At 38.2% G+C, this 9,939-nt stretch overlaps 1 pseudogene; it reads right to left on the reverse strand.

Annotated features, from left to right (window-relative positions):
• Window positions 1-8,256: 8,256 nt before the first annotated feature.
• On the reverse strand, window positions 8,257-9,300 carry LOC114038378 (annotated as a pseudogene).
• Between the last annotated feature and the right edge of the window lie 639 nt (window positions 9,301-9,939).

Raw genomic sequence — 9,939 nt, forward strand, 5'->3', positions numbered from 1 at the left:
ACATAGTCTGGAGTGAAAGAGTGTATGTTGGGAGGCTTGGCAAGACAATATGCATGATACTCTACTTGACAAAATCTAATGATTCCTTATCTCCCTGTCACATCAAGGGTGAAATATTAAATCTTCTCTACTGTTCAGATTCCTTTGTGTTACACCCCCCACCAATTTTTCCACCCTTCTAACAACTTATATTCCGCCATATTTTCTACAATCCGTTGACAATGGACTCCTCAGTTTTCCTTGAATATTAAACTACATGTCTGGATTATATTTTCACTGACCATCCCAATGTCTGGAACATTCTACCTTTTCATCTCTACCTCCTTATCTTCCATGAATGCCTTCAAGTCCCACTTAAAATTATATATTCTACAGAAAGACTTCCAATTTCCCCTAACACTTTCTCTGTGTTAAATGCTTCCAGTTTATCCTGAATAAAACATGTTTATATATTTGTTTGCCTGTTGTTTCCTCCATTAGACTGGGATCTTCTTGAGAACAGGATCTCTTTTTTACTTTTTTTTTTTTTTTTAAAAGCAGTTGGGGTTAAGTAACTTGCCCAGAGTCACACAGCTAGTAAGTGTCAAGTGTTTGGTCTGAGGCTGGATTTGAACTCAGGTCCTCCTGACTTCAGGGCCAGTGCTCTATCCACTGTGCCAACTAGCTGCCCTCTCTTTTGTCTTTCTTCCTGTTCCTGGTGCTTACCACTATTCCTGGAACTAATAAACACTTTAAAATGTTTATTGGCTGACTGATTGCTTCTCAAATTTGTGGAAGAAATGAAATTGTAAGGGCTAGGTCAAACATGAGTAGCAGAACTACTTTCAAAAAATTTCTCAACAGGCTAAAATTCTTGACAAAATCTAAGAAGAAATTTGATAAAGATAAAGTCCTATATTTGGACTCAAAAATACATTATACTTGTGCAAGATTGAGCAGGGATTACAAGACAATAATTCTATAATCTAGGGGTACCTCAGTGGTATAAAAATGGGTCTAGATTCATGAAGACCTGAGTACAAATTCATCCTCTGATAATTTAGTTGTATGACCAGTCACTAGGCAATTACTTAACTTCTGTCTGCCTCGTTTTCCCCAACTGAAATGGAGGGATAATAATAGAACCAAATTCACGGATTTGTTGTGAGGATCAAATGAGATAACATCTGTAAATGCTTAGCACAGTGCCTAGCACATAATAAGCATATGCTTATTTCTTTCTCCTCTCCTGTAAGAAAATTGGCCGTTAGTGGACTGCTTTAGTGGAACACAAGTCCAATGTATGATATCAGTAAATTATGACACTAAAACAAATAGTTTGATTGTCTGCGTTAATAGAACAATAGTTTCCAGAATAGTGGGGGGTAATAGTATTTTGTACAAAGTACACTGTACTTTGTCATAGTCAGACCATATTGGAACATTATGTTTCACACCACTGTAATATAATAATACTTCAGATGCAAAAATGATAGTGCAGATATTAAAAACTACAGTTTTGAGGGGAAGCTAGGTAGTGCAGTGGATAGAGTACTAGCCCTGGAGTCAGACAAACTGAGTTCAAATCTAGCCTCCATCATTTGACACTTACTAGCTGTGTGACCCTGGGCAGGCCACCTATCCTAATTGCCTCAAAGAAAAAGAAAAAGAAAAGAAACAATGACTTTGGGAATCAGTCGGAAAAAAAAAAACTCAGAATAATTAGAGTTAAGAAAAGAAGATATAGGAGGATTAGCCAACATCAAATATGTAGAAAAGAGAAGAGAATTTGTTTGTTTGGACACAGAAGGCAGAATTAGGAATAATGGATAAAAAAAAAATGTAGCAAACTTAGAATCCAGCTGAATGTAATGACAATTTCTCAGAAATTAGAGCGCTTTATAAGTCAAATGCTATACTGAAGAAAAATTCACTCAGGAGGGAGTGAATTACCCTTAAACAGATTCTTCAGGCAAAGGCTGAATGCCCAAATATTGTGGGTGTTTTCAGGAGATAATTATTATGAAAGTGTTTGACTATATAATATCTGACGTCCTTTCTGACTGAGATATTAAGCTTCTATGATCGGAATTTGAAGTTCAATGCAACGTTTGTTTAGATTTTCCCCTTTCTAATCCTGGCATCTACCAAAATATTTGATATATGACAGATACTTAATAAAAGCTTGGTGACTGATTGACTATAATAGATTTTTTAAAAAGGCTTTACAAAAAAATGAGGCAGATATAAGGCAATATGCCTTTGTCTAGTTGAATGAAAAAAGACAAACATAAATTTATAGACCTGGGCCCACATTTTGTTTGTTTATTTGTTTTGTTTTAAACACTGAACTGGGAAATGCCCAAAGTTATATGCATTTCCAAAATCCTTTGAAATTTTTAGACAACCACTGGAAATTAAATCAAACTCTCATTTTAATTGCCTGAGTTATTGTAACTGCAATGATATATTGACAATGACTTTCATTAAAGAGACACAAGAAAACTACGAAAGTGCCAAGACAAAACTCACAAGGGGCGCATGAGCAAAAACACGTCACCATCCAAATTGTCCTAAAAGCAGATGTTTGCTTCACTACAACAACTGAAAGAAATGTTTCTGTTGAGAAATATTTGCTAAGGAAACAAACATTTTATTTTGACAGTCATGCTCTAAATGTTACCAAATAAAGCATTTGTTTTGATGAAACATATGTTTCACTTGGAAATGTGAATTAATACAAACAAGAGTATAGTGATAATACAATTATTCTTTAGGAAGTATCTGCATCAAAATGTATTATTTTCAAATATTTGTATGTAAATATAAATATTTTTAAATCTTGTCCCCAAAGCATCTCATAGAATTTAAGGGGAGGAGAAAGGAAGAGAATTTGGAACTCAAAGTTTTAAAAACAAATGTTTAAAATTATTTTACATGTAATGGGTAAATTTTTAAAGTAAATAAATAAATATTAAAGAAGAATGAGTGAAAGAAAATCAAAAGTGAAAAATAGAACAATCTTCATTTTCCACCAATTATTAACAGCCTTTGCCCTTAGATTTCAACAGAATAAGTCTATTCTGTTTTTCCATATGACAGGCATAACATAATGAAACAGTTCTAGCATTCCTTCCTGAGTCTTCTCTTCTCCAGGCCAAACAGCCTGAATATCTTCATCTGATCCTAATAAGAACGACTGAAGATTTTTCACCAATCTGGTTACCCTCCTCTGGGCTCTCTTTTTAGCTTATCAGTGTCCTTAAATAGTGTTGACGGGAACTAAACACAAATACACAATTAGTACTTTCTACCCAAACAGGGATGGGAAAGTACAGAGATGGGACAGAGCAAAAGCCAGGGAGGTGCCTGAGCTCTACCCAGTTTTCCCTGGAAACAACATTAAATCAAGCCATTAAAAGGATTATAGAGCAGCAGAGTGAAACAAAAAGCTGGAGTGAAACAATTTTCCATCTTAAGATAATTTGAAGGAATTCAGGAAAGGTCTGTCTCACTTAGGTAAAAAGGGATCACAGCCCATCAAAGCTCAGTATAGACAGTGTCTGGGCAAGCCAGTGGGGGGCTCTTAGCTACAGCACAGATCATCAGCTGAAGCCCCGTGGTTCTGGGTCAGCAGGCCAGTGGCACAGCAGTCCAGCTGTGAGGCCTCCAGCCCCAGCAGAGAAGGAGAATTGCCAGGCCCAGAAACCCGGGCACAACAGGTGTGATTAGGCCAGGCCAGCCCAGCACAATAGGCAAGGTGCCAACACCTGAGGCCCCGGCAAAGAAGACCATTAACCAGGCACCTAGCCCCCAGCACAAGAAGCTTGGAACAGTGCCCCGTCTGCTCCAGGAGCAGAGCTCAACTTTAAAAGCCATAAAATAGGCTCAAAATGAACAGGAAACAGAAAGGAACCCTGACCATATAAAGCTACTATGGAAACACAAAAGATCAAAACACAGACTCAGAAGAGGACAACAATGTAAAAATGACTACTTGTGTAGGCAGAGCCAAAATAGTGGAGTAAAAGCAATGACTTAAGGTCTGCCCCAAACCCCTACTAATACCTGTAAAAAAATTAGGCTCTAAACAAATTCTAGAGCAGTAGAACCCACAAAAAGACAGTGAAACAAATTTCCAGCCCAAGACAACCTGGATGGTTGATTGGCAAGGTCTGTTGTACCAGATTGGGATAGGAGTGCAGTTCAGTGTGGCCCATGCAGGCAAAGACCAGGCCTCAGCAAACCCAGAGCAGGCCTTAGGGCACTGAATCACTAGGAGCTGTAGTGGTTTCCAGACATAACCAACCTACAAATTCCAAAGATAACTTAGAAGGTCAGTAGGAAATGTCTATCAGACCTATGTGAGAGAGGAATGCAATCCGGCCTCAGTTGTGGCACAGTGCTGGGACAGGGGCTGCTTCAAGAGCTCCTAGCCCACAGACTGTGGGGGAATAAGGCTGCTGGTCAGAGGTGGATTGCAGGGATCTTTTTGCTGGTGCTGAGGCAGAATTCTCTTGCTTTGTCTGTGCTTTGATCTGGGTTGCAGTTCTGGGTGGCAGTCCTGGGGCTAGGAGGAGCCCAGGTGTGGTGAATCTTGTAGTGGTGGTAGAGAGGGAATCCTCCTCACATTTCTAAGGCAGAAAACAGTGCTTGTGGTCACTCATGGAGCAGAGCACAGGCCTGGAGAGAAGTAAACACCTCGTCTTTGATCATACTATACTGGAAGAACTGAAAATTTACAGGTCCCTAGAAGTATCTCTGAAAACAGCTGCACAAAACTCTGAAGCTTGGGATGGTACACTCTTCAGCACACTGGAAGCAGAACCCTAACTTAACAAAGAGTTTAAAGCTCAAGTAATTGGCTGGGAACATGAGCAAACTGTCCAAAAAAGTCAGACGATAGAATCTTTCTTTGGTGACAAAGAAGATCAAAACATACAACCAGAAGACAACAAAATCAAAGCTCCTACATCCAAAACTTCCAAGAAAAATAGGAATCAGTCCCAGGCCATGGAAGAGCTCAAAAAGGTTTTTGAGAAGCAAGTAAGAGAAGCAGAGTAAAAACTGGGAAGAGAAATGAGACTGATGAAAGAAAAATCATGAAAAACAAGTCAACAGCTTGCTAAAGAAGACCCAAAAAAATACTGAAAAAAATAACACCTTAAAAAATAGCCTAACCCAAATGGCAAAAGAGGTCCAAAAAGCCAATGAGGAGAAGGATGACTTCAAAAGCAGAATTGTCCAAATGGAAAAGTAAGTCCAAAAGCTCACTGAAGAAAATACTTCCGGAGCAGCTAGGTGGCACAGTGGATAGAGAACCATCCCTGAAGTCAGAAAGACCTGAGTTCAAATCCGGCTTCCAACCAAATACTTAACACTCACTAGCTGTGTGACCCTGGGCAAGTCACTTAACCCCAATTGCAAAAAAAAAAGTCTTAAAAATTATAATGGAGCAATTGGAAGCTATTGACTCTATGAGAAATCAAGAAACTGTAAAACAAAACCAAAAGAATGAAAAAAAAAAATAGAAGACAATGTGAAACATCTCATTGGAAAAACAAGTCATCTGGAAAATAGATTCAGGAGAGATAATTTAAAAGTTATTGGACTACCTGAAAACCATGATAAAAAAAAAGATCCTAGACATTATCTTTCAAGAAATTATTAAGGAAAACTGCCCTGATATTCTTGAACCAGGAGGTAAAATAGAAATTGGAAGAAACCACCTATCACCTCCTGAAAGAGATTCCAAAAGGAAAACTCCTAGGAATATTATAACCAAGTTCCACAATTCCCAGGTCAAGGAGAAAATATTGCAAGCAGCCAGAAAGAAACAGTTCAAGTATTTTGGAAATACAACCAGAATAACACAAGATTTATCAGCTTCTACATTAAGAGGCTGGAGGACTTGGAATATGACATTCTGGAGGTCAAAGGAGATAGGATTACAGCCAAGAATCACCTTCCCAGCAAAATTGAGTGTAATCAATGAGGGGAAAAATTTACATTCAATGGTGTACAGGAATTTGAGACATTCTTGATAAGCCAGAACTAAATAGAAAAACTGACTTTCAAATACAAGACTCAAGTAAAGCATGAAAAGGTAAACCATAAGAGACTGATTAATGTTGAACTGCTTACATTCCCGCATGGAAAGATGATATTTGTAACTCATGAGACCTTTCTCATTATCAGGGTAGTAGAAGGGAATACATATATATATATGTGTATATATATATATACATATATATATATGTATATATGTGTGTGTGTGTGTGTGTATGTATGTGTGTATATAGGTATGTATATATGAATATGCAGGTATATATGTATATGTATGTATATGCATATGTATGTATATGTGTGTATATGTATGTATGTATGCACATGTATGTGTATGTATATGTGCGTACAAGTGTGTATGTGTGTATGTATACATGTGCATACCTATACATATCTACATATACATATACTTGCATATATATATATATATAATATATATATATATATAATATATATATATAGACAAAGGGCACAGGGCTGGTTGAAGATGAAGGGATGATAGCTAAAAAAGAAAATTAAGAGGTGAAAGAGGAATGTACTGGGAGAAGGAGAAAAAGAGAGGTAGAATGGGGTAAATTATCTCATATAAAACAGACAAGAAAAAGATTTTACACTGGAGGGGAAGTGGGGGAAAGGTGAGAGGGAATGAGTGAATCTTACTGTCATCAGATTTGAATTAAGGAGAGAATAACATACACATTCAATTAGATGCAGAAATTTATCTTACCCTATAGGAAAATAGAGAAAAGGAGATAAGAAAAAGGGGAATGATAGAAGGGAGGTCAGATTGGGTGAGGGGGTAATCAGAAGCAAACACTTTTGAGCAGGGACAGGGTCAAAAGAGAGAATAGGATAAACAGGGTCAGGGTGGGATGGGATGAAGGGAAATATAGTTAATTTTTCACAACATGACTATTATGGAAGTGTTTTGCATGACTACACATGAATAACCTATATCGAGTTGTTTGCCTTCTCAATGAAGGTAGGTTAGGAGGGAGGGAGAGAATTTGGAACCCAGAGTTTTAAAATCAAATGTTAAAAATTATTTTAATATGCAAGTGGGAAAGAAGATACAGGCAATGGGGTATAGAAATCTATCCTTTCCTACAGGAAAATAGAAGGGAAAGAGGACAAGAGAAGGGGAGAAGGAAGGACAGATTGGGGAAAGGGGTATTCAGAATGCATGCCATCTTAGGGTGGGAAGGAGGGGAGGGATAGGGAGAAAATTTAAACTCAAAATCTTGTGGAAGTGAATGCTGAAAACTAAAAATAAATAAATTAATAATAAAAAGCAAAAAAAAAAAATGACTACATGTGAAACCTGAAAGGGGAATATGAGTTGATCATAATCTCAAAAAGCCTTCTTAGAAAAGCTCTAAAAGGATTTTAAAATTCAAATAAGAGAGATAGAAGAAAAAATGGGAAAATAAATGAAGGGTGTGCAAGAGAGAGTGAGCAGCTTGGAAAAAAAAAGGCCAAAAATTGACTGAAGAAAACAACTCCATATAAAGCACAATTGGACAAATGGAAAAGGAGGTACAAAATCTAACTGAAAAAATAATTCATTAAAAATTACAACTGGGCAAGTGGAAGTTAATGACACTTTGAGACATCAAAAATCAGTGCAACAATTGTGTGGTACTATCTCATAACTATTAAATTGGCTAATGGGACAGAAAAGGTAAATGACAAATGTTGGAGATGTGTGAAAAATGAGACATTAATGCACTGTTGGTAGAGTTATGAACTGATTCAACTATTCTATAGAGCAATTTTGAACTGTTCCCAAAAGGCTATAAAACCATGCATATCATTTGACTTAGCAATGCCATTACTAGGTCTATATCACAAAAGAGATTTAAAAAAAAAGGAAAAGAACCTATATGTACAAAAACATTCATAGCAGCTCATTTCTGGGCACAAATAATTAGAAATTGAAGGTATGTCAATCAATTGGGGAATGGCTGAACAAGTTATGGTATGTGATTATTTTTTGCTTTATTTTTTTTGGTTTTTTGGTTTTGTTTTTGTTTTTGTTTTTTTTTGCTGTCCCACTTGATGTGTTTATTACATGATTAAAGTTCAAATAAAGAAATAACCAAAATCTTGGCTGAAGGTTCCAGAAGTGTCGAGGGCAGGGGGGTAAGGGTAGGTCCTGGATCAGAAGCCTCCGCGGGGACTCCCAGGTCCCGCAGGCCAAGCCAGGTTCTTCTAACTCAGTTTTACATGCTCCAGCTCTTCATCCAGACCAGTGTTCACTCACTGGGCAACCCTGATGTTTCCATCAGAGGCTGAGTTTGGTGTCTCAGTTGTGGAGGTTTTGGTAAGGGCTCCATACACACCCATAGCCTGAGCCACCATGCTAGTGACATCTCCAGGATTAGAAGGTAGCAGGATGGTGTTGGAATCCTTTGCCAATTTGGAGAAAACGCTGACATACTACTCAGCCACTGTTAGGGAAGCTGCTGCATCTCCATTTTGTTGTGTCAGAGCTGATGCCAGGATCCTTATAGCTTCAGCTTTGGCCTTTGCTTTGACCAGCATTATGCTGGCCTCTCTGGTTGCCTGGTTGATCTGCTCAGCCTTCTCTGCCTTAGAGGCCAAGATCTGTGCCTGCTTCTTTCCTTCAGCTACATTGATGGCAGATTCCTGAGTTCCCTCTGACTCAAGCACTGTCGCACATTTCCGATGCTCTGCCTCTACCTGCACCTGCATGGACTCCTTGACTAGAGGAGGTACATGGATGTCCTTGATCTCATAGCAGAGGCAGCAGATACCCCAATAATCAGAGGCCCGATTGTTGGCATCCACAATGCTGGTATTCAGGGATTCTCATTCTCAGAAAACTTTATCCAATGAGACCTTTCCAAGCTCACTTCTTATGGTTGTCTGGGCCAACTGGGTGACTTCATACTCTGGATCTTCTACACTGTAGTTCTCCTTGTAAGGTTCCATGATGTGCAAGTAAAGGACTCCATCAATCTGTAGTGTCACGTTGTCAAGGGTTACAGCTGACTGTTCAGGCACATTGATAACAATCTCCTTGAGGCTCTGTACATATCGGATTCAATCCAGCACAGGGATTAGGATGTTCAAGCCCGGTTCCAAAATACCATGGAATCGACCCATCCCCTCCACTACCCATGCCTCTTGCTGTGGCACAAACAGCACAACTGTATTTCTGGGTAGGCCTGAGGCTGTATGGTGTTGACTGGGGCCCAGCCAGGCTCTGGGACCCTTGAGCACAAGGCCACCAGCCCCCCATTCCAAGTGAGCACTAGCATCTCCCACCACCACCACTGCCACAACCTGACCTCCGGAACCAACATGGTATGTGATTAGGATGAAATACTATTGTAACGTAAGAAATGATGAGCAGGATACTCTCAGAAAAATGTGGAAAGAGTTGCACGGGCTGATGCAAAGTGAATGTACTGAGTACAAAGTTACACCAATATTGTAAGATGATCATCAGGGAATGACTTAGCTATTCTCAGCAATACAATGAACCAAGATAACTTTGAAGGACTTATGACATAAAATTCTATTCATTCTCAGAGAAAGAATTGATCCTGTCTGAATACAAATTTAAGGATACTGTTTTGTTTTGTTTTATTCTTTTTATGAGATTTTTTGTCTGTTTTCTTTCACAGTATGACTATTATGGAGATGTTTTGCATGAATACTCATGTATACCTATAGAGAATTGTTTGCCTTCTCAATTACGAACAATGAGGAGGGGTTAAGGGAGAGAATTTGGAACTCAGAGTTTTAAAAACAAATATTTAAAATTATTTTAAATATAACTGGGGTAAATTTTTTAAAGTAAATAAAGAAATGATCTTACTTTTATTTCAGTAACTTATAAGTCAAATTTATCAGCTGAGGGAATAG

This window comes from Vombatus ursinus, unplaced genomic scaffold, assembly GCF_900497805.2.
Source record: "Vombatus ursinus unplaced genomic scaffold, bare-nosed wombat genome assembly UNPS02011014.1, whole genome shotgun sequence".
Taxonomy (NCBI): Eukaryota; Metazoa; Chordata; class Mammalia; order Diprotodontia; family Vombatidae; genus Vombatus; species Vombatus ursinus.